At 41.3% G+C, this 22,922-nt stretch overlaps 1 long non-coding RNA gene across 1 annotated transcript in view; it reads left to right on the top strand.

Annotated features, from left to right (window-relative positions):
- Nucleotides 1-22,922, top strand: part of LOC127611648 (uncharacterized) — a 127,271-nt gene that overhangs the window by 54,280 nt on the left and 50,069 nt on the right. The gene's annotated exons all lie outside the window — the stretch shown is intronic.

Below are 22,922 nucleotides of genomic sequence, written 5' to 3'. Positions count from 1 at the left end.
TAAATTTACGCACCGAACAGGTCTTTTAAAATGAAGTCTTCAAGTTAAAAATAAAAGATACATGGAGAGCAACAAAAAAAATCTATATTAATTCAACATTTGTTTAGAAATATTGGCTAAATTGCTGCCATTTGGACAAAGGGATGTTAGCTTGTTGGTGGAAAAAAAAATACTCCTAAATAGTTTTGTTGATCAATTTCACAGCATTAGAAGTTTGAAAAATTACAGTTTTTAAAGCGCAAAGTAAAAGGAAGCGTGTCCACTCAGTATTCAAATTTTTCTCTCAAAATGTGACATTAATCAACTTAAATATAATCGAACACCCAACCTGAAGTACTTATACATTGGACTAAAAAAAAAAAAACATTAACACAATGTTTTTGAAATTTTTTTTCAAAGTAAAAAACTCACAGAACATTCATCAAGAATCGCTCGCATTTCATTTTGAATCTTTCAACTTGAATGATTGATTGTGCCGTGTACATGTTCAAATCCTACTTCTTCAACTTGTGAAATAAAAACAACAACAACAAACCACAAATGGCGTGGCCGGCTCCAAAAGCAGCAGACCACTTTCCAAGTCCGGCGGCAGAATGTTGAGGAAGCCAGATGAGTGTGCAGGGACGCGGTAATGTTTTGCATGTGTTGTGCTGGCTGCTCGTCTTATTTGTTATTCATGAAGGAAGCCGGGTGAAGAGGCCGACTTCTGATGCCTGTGTCTCTCTCTCTCTCGCTACATTCTCTTTCCGCCATGTGTTAGAGCTGCAGCGAATTTGCCGATTAAACTCCGCTTAATAAGCATGACACCGTCCGCTTAACTGGCATCGCTGTTTATGAAAGATCATCCTCAAATCGGTTGAACTTTCTCTTTTGTCTTTTTTGCTCTCAGTTGAGTTTTCGCCATGCGGGTCGGCGGCCATTTTGGGCCCCCTGGCTGTTTTGGGGGGGGATAGACTTTTGAAATATGCAAATGTTCAGAAAAAAAAAAAAATTGGAAAGGGCAGGGAGAAAAAAAGAAATCTTCATCTGGACTCCCGGAGCTTCCTATCAAAAGAAACAGATGTTTGTTTTTTTCTTGTTTGTGCTTATGTTTGTTGTCAGACAATGTAATTAAGAAGCGCAGTAAAACGCAAAACAGACAACAAAAACAAATACTATGGTCACTGGCATGATTACGGACCTGCTAACCTCGATTAGTTTCTTGATCTCATGAAATTTTGTGGAGCGTCAAACCAATAGTTTTCAATATTTTCCCAAGGTTGCCACACTTGCAAGTTCCTTTTTTTTTAACCAAGGTCACCCTTTCACGCAAACAGACCTCACACTTTCAACTTCCTTCTTTCACCCGAATTATGAAGTTAACCTCTGCCAAATAAACGACTTATTTTGTTTGATTTTGGTGCTGCTTGTACATACTTCACATTCAGTCTATTTTTTTTCAGGAAATGCGAATTACAAATGATACTTTGAGGGAAAAAATACTCACATCTTTTCACAAAATACATGCCCGGTTGGCAAAGGTCAATTCTTTTGTTGTTCACAGACCTTTTTTTTGTTGTTGTTGATTTTATAGGGATGGTGTATATTTGAAACCTGTTCTTGTGAGAATTTTGGATTAATATCGCACAAAAGTGAGTTGTAACGAGTCGCAAATACGGCCTATTTTGTTGTGATCAAATCAAAATGTACATTATATATATATATATATATATATATATATATATATATATATATGCTTATTTTCCACAAGAGTTTAGTGGGTTCGCCAACAAAAAATGAAATGTGGCAAATTCTATGGTGGAATCTTAAGCAATTTATCAGTCAGTTTTAGAATCACTCCTCTTTTTATATTTTTGTAAAATATGAATCAATATTTCATTGGACTTCTTTTCTGTTCTTTTATTGGTCTTACCTTTGACACATTTCTGTTGAAGATTCATAACTTTATTCGGAAATATTGCACAAAGGCTTTAGGGGTGTTACGTTTCCTGACAATATTAGCATTTTTGTTTTGTATTTAATCTTTCATTGCAAGAATTTAGTCTGCTAGCTTAGCAATTGTAATTCATAGAAAACGTTTTGGTGGAAATTAACCCTGAACAATTCCAAGAGAAATTTTTTTTCAGTCATACAAAGCAACTGGATTTTTCGTTTTGGTTTTTATTTGCCCTTTTATGACATTTTTCTAAATTCCACTTTGGAAGGTTATCATAAGAGGGAAATTGTGATGATAACCATAGAACAGGAAGTAAAATTATATTGTCCCCGGTGCAAACAAATATTTAATTTTTGGATAAGCCATAATTGTAGAGGGAAGTTACTTGTGTTCATTGTGAATAAGTATATCTATTTTTTTTATTTTTATTTTTGCTGCCATAGCGAAGAAGCCATACTGTAGTTTCCCTGGTGGGAGTTCATAAAATGTTTTGTGAATGTTGTGTTTAAATAAAGAACTGAGCTAAATTGCCACAGAGGGGGAACTCCTTGGGTTTCATCTTTTAATTCAGCCTGCTGTCGTGTCATCCCGTGGTCGCGCTCACGAGTGTGTTTTGACCTTCAGCCGTAGAGAGACTTCACAGCATGAGTCTCTCCACACATGCCCCCCCCACGGGGCGCTTTAAATCAGAAGCAGGCTCCGTCGCGCAGCGCGAGCGATGAGCTCAGCGGGGCTGGTCGAGCTCAGACCGAGGGGAAACGGGGGGGAAATGGAGGAACGGTCAGGGTGCATGCAAATGCCATGCCCTTGTTTGCAGAGGTTAGGAAACGCAGCGCGAATAGTAGGAAGTCATATGACAAATTTAGCCTTTGCCTGAATGATTTTGGACATTTTTTTGGTTTATTCTTCTGACACATATACAGTATTAGACTCTCAGTACAGACTTCCGCTAAAGGGCAAAGGTTTTCATTTGGATTGCATGTTTTGGAATTTTGTCAGTGAGATTCATGTACGAGTCACTGAGAAATACAGGACCATGCTAGTGGAAAGAAATAAAATAAAATCACCGTCGACACCAGAAAAAGAAGGAAAAAAAACATTGTGGAACTAAGGCAAACAAAAAAAGCGGTACAGCCAACGAATAAGCAAACACTGATGATAAATTTGGGAACGATATATACTCTTAGAAAATGCAGCTGCACGCAAGCGTAAAAACGAGCGTATCCTAATATTCGTGCCAACAGACGCCTAGTTGCGCTCGTTTAACAATTTGTTCATCTCGCTCCAACTTGCTGGGCGCTACGGCATTCCAAAGGCATTTCCTTTGACATGCGCCCAACACACCTGAAAATTTGATGGTTGAAAGTAGAGCAAATTATCGCAATCTCTGAATGTCCAACTAGGAGTGTCACGTGATTTTTGGTGAATTTGATTGAGCTGCAGACTGTCAGTTTCTGAGCTCCGCCGATACAAGTCGGCTATTTTGTGCAAAATAGATCCCTTGAAAATCGATTCAAAATGAAATTTGTGGGGATGCATGACTCTAAAGAGAGGGAATGTGGATGCCGGGAGGGCGGGGGGGGAACAAAGAAACATGCTTTTTGTGCTAATCTTGCTAAAGTGAACACCGCTGTTGTTAGGCAGAATCTTTGTCCCTCTAAAATCCTTTTTGCAGGAGACCTTAAAAATGTCATGTTTGTTCAATCGCTAGCATTGCATCCTTAAAGAAGCCATTTCCAGCATTTTAGATTTATTTATTTATTATAAACACCAAAACACAGACTCACACACGTATAATGACCAAAAGCACAGAATATCAAATTCATGCCCTGCGATTGGCTGGCAACCAGTTCAGGGTGTCCCCCGCCTATTGCCCGAAGACAGCTGGGATGGGCGCCAGCATGCCCAAAAACTACACCAAATTTCCCTCAAATTTTCCAGCTGTTCAAATGTGTTGGTATTTAGAAAAATGTTTACAGATGTTGCATTACGAAGAATAAAATTTGGCTTCTGAGTGACGTAGTATAGAGAGCGCCGTAAGATTTTCTTCGGACACTGTGCCTTCTAGATAATCTCGAGCACTCTTGATGAAGAGACTTCCAGGACAGGAAAAAAGAGTGGGTGCAATCATGTTTGCTAATTAGGAACAATTGTCAATTACGTGCCCCTGCTGGGTTGTAGGTAATGATACTCGATGGACAGATGTACTGCACGAACTCGTTGGTGGGTCCACCCATTATGCATGAAACGGGGAACTAATGCGTGAAAATTACCGCCATCAATCCCAAGAGATAATTTGAGAAGGGCCAAACGGACAAGAAATAGCAGGAAGATATTTACAGGGAGAAGAGGGAAGTGAGGAGAACGTTCACTCTTTTCGATGTGTGTACCTGTTTGTGCAGGTGTGCAGAGATGACTAGCTTTGCTGAAAGTGTTTATTAAGGTAATAGCGAAGTATGCATATTGATGCAGACGTGACGGAAAAGACGAGAGAAACATCTGGTGGATCGGAGGCTAAATGTGGTCGAACGCTAATGCCAAATATGTGTATATAGGTGGCCCGAAAAGTCACGATACACTTGTTTTTTTTTTTATTTCAGGTGTCATTAGAACAGATGTGAGGCCATCAGCATTTGATCGCTTACCCTTTACCGTTTTGTAAGCAGTGAGATTAGAAAAATCTTTGCAAAATTGACACCAGGCTGAAAGCTTTTCTGTTAAGGACTGGAGTATAACGTCACACCGAGGAGCTTTATGGTACCATTAACAAATAATTGATTCAGCTAATGTTGTAGAATTTCAATGTTGTTGTTGTTTGAACAACAATGGTCTTAGCTTGCCTTCTGCTGTCGTGTTTATCCAAAACAGATCCCGTTTCAAGAAACTCGCCAGGGTTGGCATAAATTGCGCGACAATTGCACGACGGAGCAGCACGACAGTCATAAGGTTTCTCAAATTGCAGCTGAACTCCAGGCATCGGGTCAACAAACAATTTCTTCACATTTGAGTACCTCACATATAATACAATACATGCTGATTTACATACTCGTGAGAAACGCATTACACTCAAAGTCTACATTTTATTTAGGAAATGCAGTGGAGCAAATATAAAACCTGCCAGAAATATAAAAGATGAGGTAAGAAAATAATTCTTCACAATAAAAACTAAGTACTTGTACTTGATTACATGATGAGACTACCCACAGGCCATACTTTGCCATTGCCCGCGCTGCTGTTTATTTATTCACATGGGAAGGTGTGTGCAAAAACGGCACTAAAATCACATTGTGTCTGGCGACGTGTTGTCTTGCCATACTTGCATCTAATGACCGCTTAACCGCCTCTCACCTAACTTGCATAGCTTATGACAGAGAAACATTTCAGGAAATACCTGCAGCTCTGCAGCCTGTGCCCACAAACAACTGCAGGCCTGTGTAGTAGCGGCGAGTGGAGAGCCAAGTCAAACAGCAGGTGTCCCCAGGGGCCTCTGCTGGCCAGCACAGCACCATTGGTGAATGGACAGAATTCTCTGTGAACCTTCCCACCGAGGTCCATGTAGTCATAGGGGCCCTTCTGTTGCCCACTGGGTTCCTCAGATGGCTTCTTTCACGGAAATAAGGAAATTGTGGATTGATAGGAGGGTTCAAGCTGAGATTTGAACAAATAACCTCTCTACTGTGAGGTAGACGTGCCATCTACAACCACACTGTCCTGCCGCGAGCCATAAATAAACAATATTGGGAGCATTCACACCCTTGCATCGGTTCAGATCCTACGTCTCTGCCCAAACCAAGCTCAAATCATTCATATCGCATGCATGCCCCGTGTCCTCCGGTGTGCCACAGGGGTCTGTTGTATGCTCCCTTATCCTCTTGGTAATATTTTCCACAATATACACTTAAAATGTCATATCACTCAGCTCTACACAAAATTGTCCATCGGTGCAATTGTGTGTGTCAATGGTTGTCTATATATGTAACCAGTCTATAAGGATAGGAGCCAGCTCACTTTGGACCCCAATGACGACAAACACAGTAGGACATGGATGGAGCACTGATTTGATAGTTGCATTCAGAGTGATCAATGTCACTCATCAGGCCATTGCTGTCTCCACAAGTTGACTTCGAATCTCTGAGGATGCATCCCGCAGACTGCGCAGCTCACCTTCTGCCATTGACTGCCCCAACGTGCCAATGCCACATAAGCGGGATGCGAGAGGACCTTGGCATGTAGAACGTGCCCCGATTCAATGCATGTCTTTGATGTGCATCATCAAAGACCGTCCTCCCCCTCTCCTCCTTGGACCAAAGGCTACTGTTGTTTTTGTTGTTGTTATTGATATTGTTTTCCAGCCGTACTACACAAAGGAGTCTGACCATGACTCTGATGCTAAGGCGGAGGTGGAGAGGGTATTTTAATTAGCTGCATAATAGATCAGAGGAGCTCAGGGGGGAGTGGGAGGGGAGGTGGTTAGAGTAGGTAGCAGGCAACATCAAAACACAAGCCTCTGTTTTTCACCAGCCATGACCTCCTCGTGCAACAGCAACCGGCTTCGACATTCGGCATGTTAAGTTTTGACGCAAGGTTAACTATTTGGAATATTTAATTTTTAAAAAAAGCACAAGATGAACAAAATCTCACAATAACAAGTGCAAACGGTTATTTCATCTACCGGCTGCTCTGGTGCAAAGAAGCTTACGTTTATCGCTCCAATAGATGCCTGTGCATCCATCCATTAGTTTCCTGTGTAACATAGATGAAAAGATGGACAATTTACTGATCCTAACATTTTTGGAACTACCACTGCCTTACCGTCCTGTTGCAAAAATATATAAACCATAAATAACACCTCAACTGAGCTCTTAATTACATTAAGCACATACGTGAAAGGAAGTTCACTTCGGCCAGTCAAAAGTTTAGACAACGCGAAATTAAGTTAATCTGTAAAGGCTATGTGGTTTATTGTTGAGGCGGGGGTTGTCTTGGAAAAATATATGAAAAATACAGCCTCAGCTAAAGCATCATAGATGTTCATACTTAATATTACAGTTGTATTCCAAATGTTTTTATGTTCACCAGTTGTCATTTTGTTTCAACGGTCTCAGATTTGCATGCTGGCATGCTTTGGTAATAATTAATTGAAAAAGTGTGCGGAAAAGGAAATGTTTCATAACTGAACGGTGACGCTAAGAGGAATTACAATTCACCATAAAGTGTTGATATGCAGATGCAATCATGGGACCTTGAGCTATGTTTGGACCACCGTTTTTGGCTGACTGGTACAAAACGTATGTCAACCCAGATTTGCACATAGCATAAAATTCGCAAAACTTGATCCGTGGTCTCAGAAGTTCAGTCCGAAAAGTACTCGCTCGAGGCCGAGGTGCAAAAGACTTGTTTACCTTTGCTCCCTTTGTGGGTGAAGGTGGGGTGGGTTGGGGGTGATTGGGGGGGGGGGGGGATTCATTAGCGGCTGTGTAAATCAATCTGCTTCTCCTTAAAGACCTGTCAATTTGGTCCTGATGTCTGGCAGCCTGACACCACTCACTGGATATTTAACTTGAAAGCCAATTAATCATCATGATTAATTCACTGACAAACCACACGGAACCGTTCAACTTAACCTTACGGAACCAGAACGGAATACTGAACAGAGGGGAAAAGTCTCACAGCAATGCTCGCTGTTGTTCAATGCACCAATCCGAAGACCACAACAACCCAGAATCTTCTTCTGTTGACACATTACTCATAACAGGCCACAATTACAGAATGGTACAGTACTTACTTTTTGTTTTAATACGTATTGCATATTATGCATTCTAGTGGCGCTTATATTGAGATGATACATGCATAAGGGAAAAAAAGTGACTTTCGTTGATTATTCGCCTTTGGAATCCGTTAAAAGAACTTCTGGGGTGAATAAATGGAATTCTGGGAAATGTGATGATATATTCCATTCAGCATTATCTTCCTGGAGCTTTTGTCCACAGTAAGAGAAAATATGATGTCCCCCCCGCTAATCATTCAATCATCAAACAGTATTTCCTAGTTCAGAGATGCAAGTTGAATTTCATCCATCCTCTTAGTGCCCCGTTACAGTCTTGTCCACTGCAAATTTGACAATTCAACACTTTGAGGTCAACTTCCAATGCGAGTATTAAATGCAAATACAATTAAGTTTCTCTCTTTGAAGCCAAGAGGAAAGTGAGTGAAGTTTTGTAATGGCGTGGTTATCTTTCGATTACGTTTGCTTAAACATTGTTTTAGTCAAACCTCAGTCACTCATGCACGGTCCCCAACAGACTTTTGGAATGTCTGCTCTAATACATTTCGAACATTTTCGATCAACCAAGCTCCGGCGATCGACCCGTTACCGCGCACGCATATACACACGCACGGCATGCTGAGCGACAGCCCGACACGGCGGCATGCGACGCACTTTTTCAGCCCGTTAACTATCGTAGCTCATACATACCGTTTTAAAGTGCTTCCCTCGGCGCTCTAGATTCCTATTCTTTGCCCGTGGTCACCCGTGGTCTACACTGTATTGTGGGGATAGAGGGTTGGCAATTTCTAAATGTACATAACGTAATGGATTATTGACGTCGACTTGACTACCATGACAAAACAAATATGCCACCAAGTGGTTAATGAGCAGTATGCCGATGACGTCGGCGCAGTCTGAATGGATGGCACAGGTAAAGTACGCTACTCGTGGTTGCTTTTTTTTTGTCATTATCTCACCATTAATCGATCATCCGCTTTATCCTCACAAGGGTCGCGGGGGATGCTGGTGGGGGGGGACACCCTGAACCGGTTGCCAGCCAATCACTGGCCACACAGAGACGAACAACCATCCGAGCTCACACTCACACCTCGGGACAATTTAGAGTGTTCAATCAGCCTGCCGTGCATGTTTTTGGAATGTGGGAGGAAACGGGAGTAAGCAGAGAAAACCCACGCAGGCCCGGGGATAACGTGCAAACGCCACACTAGGAGGCTGGAGCCGGAATGGAACCCACAACCTCTGCACTGTGATGCAGACATGTTAACCGGTCGCCCGCCGGAAATACTAAATCTAAAGCATACTTTTCTTTATAGCGCGCTCGCGACCCTAGTGATGATAATGGATTGGCTGGATAGATTTTTCCACTTTCTGAACCGCTTAATCCTCACTAGGGTCGCGGGGGGTGCCTATCCCAGCCGTCTTCGGGCAGTAGGCGGGGGACACCCTGGATCAGTTGCCAGCCAATCGCAGGGCACATATAGACGAACAACCATCCGCGCTCACAATCACACCTAGGGACAATTTAGAGCGTCCAATAAGCCTGCCATGCATGTTTTTGGAATGTGGGAGGAAACCGGAGCACCCGGAGAAAACCCACGCAGGCCCGGGGAGAACATGCAAACTCCACACAGGGAGGCCGGAGCTGGAATCGAACCCGGTACCTCTGCACTGTGAAGCCGACGTGCTAACCACTGCACTACCGGGCCGCCCGATAGATTTTTCATTCTTAAAGTAATTATTGATTTTGATTTTAATTGCTAAATTGTAACCTAGCAAATTAACTCCAAACGGAAGAATGATTCCATCCAGAATCAGCTCCACAAAAGTGTTAATATCGTTCCAAAAGGGTATCATCACATTTGTCCTCTCCGGGCACATTTTGTTGCAATGGCGAAAGCTGACTCGACAAAGAAATAAAGTTAAAGGTTGAATGATTCATGGCAGTAGATGGCTGACTGAAGACTTCGCCTGGCGTAAGGCACTGCTCAAGCAACTCTGCGAGGACACGAGAAGCCGATCAATCAATCAATCATATTACCTGTGACAGGAGATTTCCACAGAGAGAACGTTTCGAGTTGCCATCTAATGACTTTCAAGGCGGCGAATGATCACCGTCACTGCAAAGCTGACAGCTGACTCAACACTAACCCCACCCCACAACCCCCGCCCCCTGCACCGAAGGAAACACTTTATTGTGTGTGTTTGGGTGCTGTGCCACTGCATGCCAGGTACAATGGAATTTCACTGGTCAAATATTCAAGAAATCGTGAACGTTTTTTTTTTTTTCAGCATCTAAGTTTCATGCCAAAAGCGTGTTTCGCTTTTTCTCTGGCTTCATTCTGGTTTCTCCTGCGATGACGGTAAAAATGCGAAGGCGACCATATAGAAAAGGAAATTAAACTACGACTACTACTACTGCAATGGAACAGTTTAATTTGGAATTTGATGTTTGCAGAGTTTAATGCAGGGATGAAAAGCATAAAACTCCAATTTTTTTGTAGTGATTAAATAAAAATTTTCAGCTTTTTTTTCACTGTAGCGGAGAACAAATCGACCAAAATGTCTGGCTCGTTTCACTCTGAAATCGCTCCACCGCTGTCTGACATCACGGCGGCAATGCGCCTAGACAGAAATTTTTTCATGTGGGCGGCACTACCGCGACAACAAACCCCATGTACCGCGCACGCCAGGCGGTGCGGCATGGTGTTCCGGCGGTGCGCCATGGGAACACAGCCAAAATGAATTGATTTGTCGATGCTGCACTGCGCTTTGCCTTGTGTGGTGTGAAAAGGTTTGTAGGAGGTCAGGAAAATGACAATAGCGTTTCAAATATTTGTTTAATATGGTGAGTTCTAAAAAAAATTGCTTTCACTTTTAAATGTTTTCTGGCTGCAAAATAGTATTGTCATGCATGCAAACATCCAAAACGACAGGTTTGATACATCTTAGAGCAAAACCGTTCCACTGAAATTCACTGGGCCATTTTGAACACACACATAGCCAAACTTTGCACCAAAGCATTTTGGTGCGGCTCGAGCATCGGCCTCCATTTGAAGACCAGCACATGAAAGCAACCACTCCACATGGGCTCCTATCGCATCTTAATTAAAAAGCCTTGCATATTATTTGCTGTAACAAAGGGACATTTTGAGGGGGGGTGGTTCATTTAAATCCAATTAGACCTGTACTGATGCCTCAGGAGATGAGAGAGTAATTGGTGTTTGAACATGAAGGTCTTTGTTCAGGGCTACAATAGTTTGATAAGGCCAGACAAGGCTTACAATGTGGAGCAAGGAGGGTCTGCCCGTGGGCCTCTGCGAGGATTTGTTATATGCTAACTCCTCGTAACGTGACGATTATCACCCCGATTATGTACTGTTGTGTCATTTGGTTTCTTCTATTGCAGCATTTGCTCAGGTGTTTCCCTTAAACTGACCAAAGCCGGGCAGCAGTCGTGATCGATAACCCACTCATACGCTCATGGAACGTTACCTTTAAGCTTGGTCGTTGTTTGGAGATTAGCATGGATTTGGTTAAACATCTCCTAAGGATGCTGGCCATCACTACTAAAATTGGCTACATCATGAATTATGCCATCGACTTTTTAAAATTATTATATAATTTATATAAAGAATTAAATCCATTTTCCAAACCGCTTGATCCTCACTAGGGTCGCGGGCCGGTGCTGGAGCCTATCCCAGCCGTCTTCGGGCAGTAGGCAGGGGACACCCTGAATCAGTTGCCAGCCAATCGCAGGGCACACAGAGACAAACAACCATCCACGCCCACACTCACACCGAGGGACAATTTAGAGCGTCCAATAAGCCTGCCATGCATGTTTTTGGAATGTGGGAGGAAACCGGAGAACCCGGAGAAAACCCACGCAGGCCCGGGGAGAACATGCAAGCTCCACATGTTCAGGCCGGAACTGGAATCGAACCCGGTACCTCTGCACTGTGAACCCGACGTGCTAACCACTGGACTACCGGGCCGCCCCTAAAGAATTAAATATTTATAATTATTATATAAATATAATTGTTGGTTCAGTTTTTCTGAAAAAAAGAAAATAAAAAAAAATATTTCTTTCTGAAGGTGGTAATGTCATGACTATTTTGGGGCATGGAACATGATCATGGTAAGTCGGCCCACATTTGACTTGATACTGAAAAGTGAATATTACTTTTGACAGAGGCTTTTAAAATACATTCTACAAGGTTTTGGGGGGTTGGGAGGGGGGTATTCCGTGCATTAGCATAAGTTGTAAATTGCCTTCATATTGATATGAATTATGCTCCGTCCCTCCTCTTGACTCAAGCAAGGAGTCACATCTGGCTCCATTTCTAGAGCTACCCGATGAAGGTCAAAGTTCAGCTTTTTGGCTTAGGGCCAATGTCGAAGCGGCAGAGGTCAGCGTCTTGACTCGTCAGCTTCCTCTTGCCCTTGGCCTTGAGCCGATCAATACGAGCACATTCTCTGTTTGCCTCAGCCAAACAATCAATTAGCTCTGGCCAGCTCGTTGCTAACCAGCTAGCCACTATCACCATCCTTTTGTCTGCCACAAACTGTTGCCGTTTTGTTTGGACTGGCCTTCCTAGTCTTCCACGATATTCACACATGGTGCATTTCGAGTCCCAGAGCAATTATACACATGACTACACTCGAAGCCCAAAGAACACTACGAGCGTTTATCGGCAGCCAAAGTGCATCAGCGCGCACCAGTCCAACGCAGCTGTCCGTCCTCTGCTTTCATTCCCAAGTCAAGACGCAATGTTGTTAAGTCCCTTTTAGATTTCCAATCATGCTGACATCACTTTTCAACGCTGCCGTCATTGCAACCGCACCATCATGTTTCTAATTAAGGGCACCAAAATATGGTGTTATGCACCTAAGACAGAAGTCCATTTGATGACACTGGTTGACTGGAACAAATATGCAAGTGTGTGTGTGTGTGTGTATATACATCTCTATAAAGCGTAAGCATACCCGTTGCCATTGTAACGCCGTGCTAGGTTGATGTACCGTTGAACTTATTCTATTTTAAAGAGCAATGCTGCCATTGTAAGCAGTGTACTGCTCCGCTGTTTAGCAAATGAGCCATGACCGACATGCTCTTTAAACCCTCAAGTGCTCCCCTGATTTGTTGTTAACAGAGTCGGCCTAATCCTACGAGAAACGATTTGCGGTGCTGCTTAATTAATTAATCTCCCGTTTACCGTGTCGATTTCTGTCTCCGTTTATGCAATGCCCCGTACAGTAATTAGCCTTCAATTTTTGATGTATTCCAAAAACCTGAGTTTGGTTTTTACATATAAAGACAAGTAATCTACTTTCTGTTTAGAAGAAGGGATTCAAGGTGAGTGCTGAACGTTTCCCTTGGTTGTTGTAGGCCAAAGACAAGGACTTCAGTCTTGCCTGTTTTGGGGCTTTTGTATTCTTCGGGGGAGTTTTATAAAGGGGAAGGCACTCCAAAAATGTTTCTTTATAATAGGTTCCATGCAGCCCTATTAGTCTAAACACAACATTCTAATTAATATTGCGTTTGTGGAATATGAGTTAAGAACTAATATCCATCTGTTTTTGTCCATTTCAATGGTGGCTATTTTGCCACATGCTGTCAACTGAAAATTACATCTCGGTTGCTAAAGTCTCAGGTAACAAAATAACAATCTGACAAAAGTACCGGTATGTCTTGTCCTCAAGGTAGGACTTGAACCATTATAGGTCAGGACCACAAATGCCTACCCGGTCGTCGAACCTCTTCGCATTTTAGGAAGTCCCATTTTCAGGTTTTAGGCAAAGCTAGCTAGCTTAAATGCATGCTGTAGTGGTAGAAATGGGCCTTGTGGTAATAACTACTGTAGATATGTGAATTGAAACTGGGCTAAGTGACAGATAGGCGCTCAAGTTTGTATGTAGTCAGGGAAATACCACGCAAAATGCTGTCACTGGAAGTTGTTTTCGCCACGTCTACCCCCAAAAACCAGGTGACAGGTAAATGCTATATCTCATCACATCAAAGTTCTCAGGTTGCTCACGTTTTCAGCAATTATGTACAGACCTATTGTATCTACAAACAAATCTTTCAATTCACTTTCTCGGGTGTTGAGTGCATTTTAATGTGTGACATAATGCTAAACAAATCGCAGACCTTCAAACAAAAATTTCCCACTAACCACCCACACAAACAATCATGGAAATATTTGAAGGACAAAAGCCTCGGAACTGTCCTATGTTTTCTGGGAAATATTTTTCATATTTTACCCATCATATTATCCTGGTTTCGGAAAATATTGCCATGCATTTTACCTTGAATAACTACTTTGCTTCATTAACGTGTTCTTGTATCTTGCCTTAACTCGATTATTCCTGAGCGAACACTCATACTTGCTAATGTTCCTCCTCCGAAATCAAAAGTGATTCGTTAGTATGTAAATATGAAACATCGTCTGCGTACGCTCGTCCACGTGTGATTATTCATGTCTCTCGGAAGACTTGATTAAATATTCCTCATACCCTCACAGCAGCGGAACAAATGAAGCACGGCGGCGACCTAACAGGAGCTGACATGTCTTTTAAATAATGTTTATTTATCGGTGGTAACATTTACCGGCCTTTTGCGCGTTCCCCCCTGGCCTGCGATGTCACCGCCCGCGGGTCCAATGCAAGTTTATTCGGCTTTACGCGCTGAAACTTTGCTAAAACTTTCAAGAGGGAAAGTGGCCGTCTTCTTTTTGAGGTAACCCCGCTCGTGAGCATCAAGTATGTAAAAGTGAATCAAAATAAAAGTATTAAGGTATAAGGGCAAGCTCAATTGCTGTATGATAAGTCAAAATGAATACATGAATACATGAGCGTTAACCATCTGCGCTGAGATACATTATTCACCGCGACCGCTCGTCCTAGGATATCATTATACTTCAATTAATACAAAGTATACTTTTACCATTGCAAAACTCGACAGTTTGATTTTACTTTCAGAGAATGTCAGCCCCACTCGAGGTCAAAGGTATAATTTTTGCGCGTCGAAAGCCGTATATAAAAAGCACACGGGCAGCAGCCGGCAGTTGAGCGAGACGTCTCTTGTTCGGGGAGCGACGTCGGATGACCTCCTTCTCCTACCGGGAAGACGATCCATAGAGGATTACGAGCAAAATGGTCGGGTAAGTGCGTGTGGTGAAACTATCTTTCTGTTCTCTGGCTCCTGCATGTTTTGACAGCTGTGTAATGATGTTACAATGCTTTCTCTCTTTCTTTTTTTTTTCTTTTCTAACTTTAACGGTATTTAAGAGTACATTTTCTATATTTGCGTGTAACCTCAAGTCACACACGCGAGAGAGTTCATCTCCTTGTCAGTGTTGTTTGCATCCAGGAAATAAGTTTTAGCCACACGTCACCGACATTACAGCCCGGGCGATGCGCATCAAATGTCAGCAGCGGTGTAGTTCAGTTGTTAATAATCGGGCCCGTATTTGCTTTGCAATCATTTAAATGCCTAATACGCCATTTTCATAAATGTTGCTCTAATGAAGTGAGTCCGCCGCTCTTATGAATACACATGAAGAACCAGACAAAGGGAGTAGGAGTCATTTGAATAGTTGCATTAGAGTTGTACATAATTTCTCTCGATTAAATATGGTAAGCTGTTTTAGGTTGGGGTTTTTTTTTCCCCCTCCCCTTTGACGCGTTTATACGCAGCGACATGTGTAAGACAAACCGATATGACAGCGCTCTCTTGCAAAATGGCATTAATAAACATCAAAACAGTGAGGGCTTTTCGGTTCAACACAGTGGAAGACCTGAGGTCGTGTTGCAATTTACCTTTTTGGAAAATATTTGCTCGTAATTTCCTATTTTTAACAGTTTACCTGCGTTTTATAAGACGGGGAGTAGAGCAAATGTTCAAAGTTGCGCGTACTTTTGCTAGATTAGTTATGCCGAGTTTAAACCTTTCATCCACAAATGATAATAACCTACATCAGGCTTTTTTTTCTCGTGTCGTTATTAGTCTTTAGGGATGGAAAAAAAGTAATAATAATGGCAATGGATGGTAACACACATAAGGGTCCATTGTTGTGGTTGATGCACAACCGTGACATGAAGATGAATTAATATAAGAGAAAACAACAAGTGAATAACCGTCCAATCTAGTAGCCGCTGTCCCTGAAGGGGTTCATTTTAGATTCCAGAGAGATGATTTGATTAAAGAGAATTACATATTAACCCGCACAAATCTGTCACATTTTAATTACCAGCAATATGATTGTCCTAATCTGTGATCCATTTGTACCGCACGAAGAAAACAACTCTTAAAATATGCGCCATGTATTTTTGTTGAAGATCAAATAAAACGAGCACAGCAAAGTTCTGCTATATTTATTTCAGGAAATAGGATGTAGAGACCAACTGTGTCACGAATTTGATTAGAATGTTTAGATTGAATATCATTCATTTTCAAAAAGACTTAATCATCCAACAATATGTAATGACCATAAAAAGAATCATTAATTAGGAAGAAATATAAAATATGTCAATACAATCCTAGGAATTATCAAACATCCACGAATAAATAAATATGACATTTGTCGAAATATAGACCATTATATTCATCAAAGATTCTTTTTGTATATCAGTAAATAGTGAATAATTCCCCATAAAATAAATTAAAATCCATTGGCAGTGACAGTAAAGTAATCTGAGTCGCATTCATTATTTGGCAGCACGGGTAAACATTTAAAAACAATCAGATATGACGATAACACCTTGTTTAGGATGATGACTGTTTTGACGGTATAGTTTCAGGCCAGATAAAAATGATATGCAAGAGGCACATTTGAATATTTATGACGGACTCCATCAGCTGTTTGTACTTGTGCATTAATAAATTGCCCGAGGTAATGCTTGCAGTCCAAATCAACAGCACAGGGGCGTTAATGCTGCCTGATCCTCCCCAAATTTTGGATAAACTGACAAACGCTCTAACTTTTTCCCTCCAAATGTCAACTGTTTTCGCAATAAAACGAGCCCTCTATTTTTTTAACGAGACGACTTTTTAGCGGGGTGTTGCCGAACGTTTGCGGATAAATAGTAAAACGGGAATGAATATGCAAGCGGGAAAATCCGGTTGAAGAGTCCAAATCAACTCCTACACTAAAAGAGAAAGACATTAGCATGCCTTTGAAACAAGAGACCTTGACTATGAATGAGAGCCATCCATGCACACTTTGGAATGTCATTTGTATGCACAAAGTGAGACGGGGGGCCAGAGGATATGAGGGTGCAAGTAGGGGGGTGGGGGGGGGGGGGTGTTGGTTGCAGGTGGAGCTCTCAGTAGCTCAAATGGAAGTTTTAACACATCAAGGAGTTGCTGTGAACTTGAAAAAAAACGTGCAAAACATATGGTCACTGTACTGTTAAAAGCATGGCTCTCCCAATTAGAAAAGAGTTTTTTTTATTTTTAAATATGAAAAACATTTTCAGTCATTTTGTTTCGCTCACTTTTTGGTCTTAATCCAGGACAAAAAAACATCAAAAACTAAACTCCAAAAAAGTGTTGTTTTTCACAATATTCTGAAAAAGCAAGAAAATGGAATTTCCCAAGAGATACAGATACAAACTCGTCAAATTTTGTTCAAAAATCATACTTTGTTTTTTTTTTTCACAAATATAAGAATGCGCCAACATTTAAAAAGGATAAACGGGGGGGGGGGGGGGGATATAAAATAGATTATATTCTTTTTCGAGCAGAACATCCCAAAAAGTAATATAATTTATTTAAATGTATAAACAGCTACACACATCTAAAGCCGTTTTGTTTGAGTTTTTCTTACTGACTAACATTCACTCAAGAGCAAGTTATCAACCAAACACTGTTCTAAATGATGTAATACATCTCATGCTTCATTTCATTACTGTCCTTAACCCCTTTGTTCCTCCCGTTTTTTTTTGCTCCTGTTGTTTTCATATTTTGCCTCCCTCTGTTTACAACGTTTTCTGAGCGCTCCCAACGATAAATTGGCCCCTTTCCACACAGAGAGAGTGAACCGGTCCCACTGACAGGGAGGACTTCTCTTGCGTTATCGGTTGTCGTCATATTCATTCGGAATTGCTTTACAATTCAATCCACGTGAGATTTTTGATTTTCAAAGTTAAAGGGTGAGCTAGTAATACGCTGAAAGTAAAATGAGAGCAGGACACGGTGCATCTACTTTTCAGCGGACAAGCGATGCTTTGTGGTCCAATTAAAATGCAACGTTACACCGTCGGTGGTTTTGCACAAATGAAAGGGCTGATTTTCCAATTGTTTGTTTGGTGACCCGGGTTTCATTTTTTTTGGTGAGGGGGGAAAGCGGGCGACGCGGGAGCCCACCCCGCATTCCCGGCTCTGAATTATGCATGGTGATGACACGATGATGGAGTCCTCTGAATTGTAAATCCCCACAATTATACAGCCCATTGTCTATTCATGATTTCAGTCACCAATGGGGAATTATGTAAAACTATCTCCAAAGAGGACGGCGGTGTGTAATGCGACTTGCCATACTGTTCATGCAATGCAAATACATTGGCCGTATGATGGTATTTAAATGGGGCCTGACCTGCGTGTCGTGTGGGATTAGGACACATTTGGGAGATGAGCTATGATAACTGCTAACACACACTCGCGGGCAATGAGTGCATCCTCATGAACTCAAACGGCCAAACGTGTCTGCCTTGCGCCCCATCGTGTACGCGTCTATCTATTTATTTACTCACCTTGTAAGCGGTCAGAAATAAAAGTAATACCGCCATGCAAATTTTTCCATTTGTCATCAGAAAGTCAAGTTGTTTTTTTCATGAATTTCCTCCATCCTCTCACCCCCACGACTGAATCAGCCGCATAGTCGATATGAAGAGTTGTGTCATATCAGCGAACGTAAATATGAAACTACTTAATAATTGGTTCACAGTTCCAGCTCAATATCAGGCCCCCGGCCTTCCTGTGTGGCGTTTGCATGCTCTCCCCACGTCTGCGTCAGTTTTCTCCAGCTACTCTGGTTTCCTCCCACGATCCCAAAAATATGCACGGTAGGTTGATTGATCACTCCAAATTGTCACCAGGTGTTTATTTTTCATCTACGTGTGGCCTGGAATTGGCTGGGAACCAGTTCAGGGTGCTGCCTGAAGACGCCCGTTGACATTGTGCTACTCCTTCTGTTGTGCGCAGCTTAGCTATAGGGACAGTATTTTACTTACAAAATAAATACACGACAAAGACAGTCCCTTTGAAGCTCAGTAAGTTACTGCAATAGTCGTTCTTTTTCAGAAAAAAGTAACAACTACATATATGCCGGCGAGTATTACGACTGTGCATTGTCTCTGTTCATGTGTTGATGCATCTTTTGTGTTCCAATATCTGTAGCTTGACTCTTTCAAAGTCAGCCATTTAACCCTTTCATGCACCCTGTAACCCGATAATATGATAAGCTGCCCACTGTACCGTAGTAACCGGGTTAAAAAAAAAAACTTTTCAAGTGCCAGTCAATCACAGAATATTGTGTTTGATGTAAACAGAGAAACTACCAAATGAAAGATTAGGCTCTCTTCTTTCATCATAAGAAATGTATTTCGACTGGAATTTTAATATTTATTCAGCAGGTTCAACATGGTTTGGTTTCACCCAAATCATCTATTTTTGACCATACAATCCCCCCCCCCCACACACACACAAGCTTTTTGTGAAAAAAAAGCATATTTTAGTTACTTTTATGATAATAATCTCTGCTTTGGTGACCTCTCAAACATTTAAACAGTTCTTCGATTCTTCCTCTCCATTTAGAGAAAACTTTGGCGTCTTTTATTTCTTATTTGGAACATGACAAAAACTTTGACCATGACAAACACTTTGATCAACCACAAGTTGCTTGAAGTGGAATTTCCCGACGTCTGCCATATTCAAAAGAGTCAAACATTGTTTTGATCGATGATGATCTCATCCCAAAGAGACCGAATGCTGTCATCTGCTGGCCATAGTGAGTGTTTTGTTTTACTTTGAATGATTAAACCAGAATTGGTCATGGGTTTTCTCCCCCGACCACCATTTTTGAAAAAAAATGTAGTTGGCCTAAATTTACATCAGTGGCACTCCTTATTAGGATTCCCGTTGACGACATTTCACATCAAAGGGTTATACCTACCGCGACATCCATCAAGTTTTGTTATTCTGCCTTTGGCATTTCGCAGCGTGTGTGTTAGCATTAAGCTAGCAGACTTTCGTGAGGCCAAGTTAAGTGGTTTCTTTTAGTACACAACATTTAATTCTCTTTGTTTTATGTTTAGTTTTTCAGTAAACTTCAACTGGGAGTGGCAAGAAAGCAAGCATTTGGCCTCCTTATTGAATAATAGTTCCCAAGCTGCCAAACTTCATTGCCACCACCTAGCGCACATAACCCCAAATTTTTGGCGTGCCAGAAAATTCAGCCAAGATTCTCCAAAACCATCTTTTAAGTTGGGTCGCATGTAAATTGGGGTATGACTGTCTTTCCTTTTAACTGTATTTACTTTTTTTTTCTTAATTTCCATGTTTCCGATAGACATTTGTGGCAAATCTTTCGGTTCTCGTGCATGTTTCTGTCGAGTTCCATCCTATTTGATTCAATCCTATCTGCTTCCTCGCCGCGCTCCCATTCCACCCTTTCATCATCAAGTGTCTCGCCTCATCCTCTATTCTCCACCTCACCTCCTTCCCCATCTCTCCGCTGCCACCTCCACCTCGCCTCGCATCAGGTATTTGTTTAGGAATCTCTCGGTGGAAATTACACTCCATCTCCGGCGCTCCCTATCAACACACAATTATCACGGGCAATCATGCAGAACAGTGTTCAATTCAGCTGGAACTCCCACTCTGATGACATGGCGCATTGGAAGGCCGCATGCCGCACACCAGCATTAAAAGCTGTGGATATAGTGCAGAGAGGCTTTTTTCTTTTTTAATCTTATTACGATTTCATTCAAACCAGGAAGTGAAGCAGATAAGAAACATCATCCTCAAGAGACTTTTTTTTTCCTGCAATTCGACGCCGAACTAATCATGTGATTACATCTTACATCATATTAGCATCTAGCAACCTTGGCGGTACGATCTTGTTTTGAACTGTGCTTGTCCTCTACAAGTATACGCTGCAATTTTGCATCACATCAGGGGTCCAAACTCCGGTCGTGAGTCATTTGTGGCCCCCTGCGTTTTTTTTCTTCTTCATTGAACCACATACAGTCAAAAGTTAAGCTGTTATTCTTTTTACAGTGTATACTACCATTTTTTTTTTCACATCCTGACCGATCTAGAGCCAAAAGTACACCCTGGAAGGTCACGATGCAAAAAAAAAAAAAAAAAAAAAAATCACACTTACATTCGCACCTATGGACAATTTAGAGGCTTCCATGAACTTAACATGCATATTTTTTTGAATGTAGGAGAAAGCTGGGGTACGTATCACGACTGTCGAAAATAACCAGAGCTGTGATATATGCAGTACAATGACCACGAGTTTGATATTCCATAAGTTATTCAAGCATCATTTATTAGTTAACAGAAATAGGTCACAAAAAGTTATGATTTGTGGTTTTGTATCCGCTGGCTAACAACAAACTGTTGATGTTGTTTCGCTCAACTGATGATGTATTACAGCATTTCACCACTATCGCTCGACAGCTTGTTTGTTGGCACCCGTCTGCTAAAGCTGCTAAAAAATGTTTGGTGGAATCAAGAGCCTGTTGTATGGTTATTGTCACACTTTTTGCAGTCACTGCTTCCCATCACAAATAAATAAAAATGCTACTCAAATGCAGCCCACCGTGATGTTTTCGTTATTTGTTAGCATGAAGGTCGTATAGGGCAAAATTGTGTAGTTGCTTTGACTACAACATGTAATTCAATTTGTTTAATGTTTAGTTTGACAGTAATCACTAGGATTGGCAATAAAAAGATTAAAGTCGTGTCACTTGTATCTCAACGTACCTTTGTATCTATTTGTGGGTATGCCAGAGCTTCTAGATTAGTTTGAGTATGCTCAATTAAAAAAAAAAAAGGTTAAGAACATCAATATGGCTACCTCCCATCCTTCAGTTTTTCTGTGTGCAGTCCTTTGGAGAACGTGAACACCAATGGACTATACATCCTCCGTGGATTTTGGATGTGCCGATCCCCATTTTTACCAGCAACAACAAGTTATATAAATAAAAAGCGTATTATTAACATGGAAAAGAGGCAAACAGTTGATTGAGACACATGAGATTCAACGGCGGCGACCATTCCTTCCCGATCAAATGCTCCATTCATGAGTGAAATTAGCATCCGTCTGTCAGCCAGGAGGTGTGAATTCTTTCATCTTCCTCTCCTGCTGCCTCTCAACTTGCGATCAGATGCATAACACCACATGCACTCCACATGGAGGCTGCAGAAGCATAATAGGGCGTCTGCCTCTCTCTTCTGGGGCTGAGGCCGAGGCTCAGGTGGAACTATACTGCCTCCTTGTGGCCATTTTGGAGAATCCCACCCTACCACCGCTCTTCATTGTTCCATCCGGACAGAAACTTTATAATAATAATAATAATAATACATTTTAAGTGACTTTGGTTGAGTGCCAGGGTACACCCTGGAATTGTTGCCGGCCACTTATTTTTTTCTCTCCAACAACAAAATGTTTTGAAAGACCCAAATACTGTACAGTATACGTCAGACACTCATTCAAATACACATGTATTTATTTGTACAAAAGTTCTAAAAAGAATCAACCTGCTACACAACAAACGTAATACTATACAAATAAAGTGGACACAGTACTATATTGTTTTATTTGTTGTTTTTTTATTTTTGTGTACATATTGAAATACTTGTGTAAGTATGTACTGACTACACTCTCCCTTGGTCTACTGTAAAACTAATATTAAGGAGGTTTCATAAACTATTTATTAAGGCAATGATGATGTTTCAACAGCTTTGTAAATTATTAATAAACATATATAAACAACTAAACTTTTTGGGATCCACTGTGACATATTGTATTGCCATCACATTAAAACAAACCCCACACAAACTACATGTGAAGAAAATAGTACAGATCAGGGGTCGGCAACGTTAAATACTCAAACAGAGATTTCAACCATCTTTAACAGATAAAAAAAAAACACTGAGTACAAAAATCTAAATATCTAAATTGAGAA

Source organism: Hippocampus zosterae, chromosome 12 (assembly GCF_025434085.1).
Source record: "Hippocampus zosterae strain Florida chromosome 12, ASM2543408v3, whole genome shotgun sequence".
Taxonomy (NCBI): Eukaryota; Metazoa; Chordata; class Actinopteri; order Syngnathiformes; family Syngnathidae; genus Hippocampus; species Hippocampus zosterae.
This window is presented reverse-complemented; position numbering and strand designations above follow the sequence as displayed.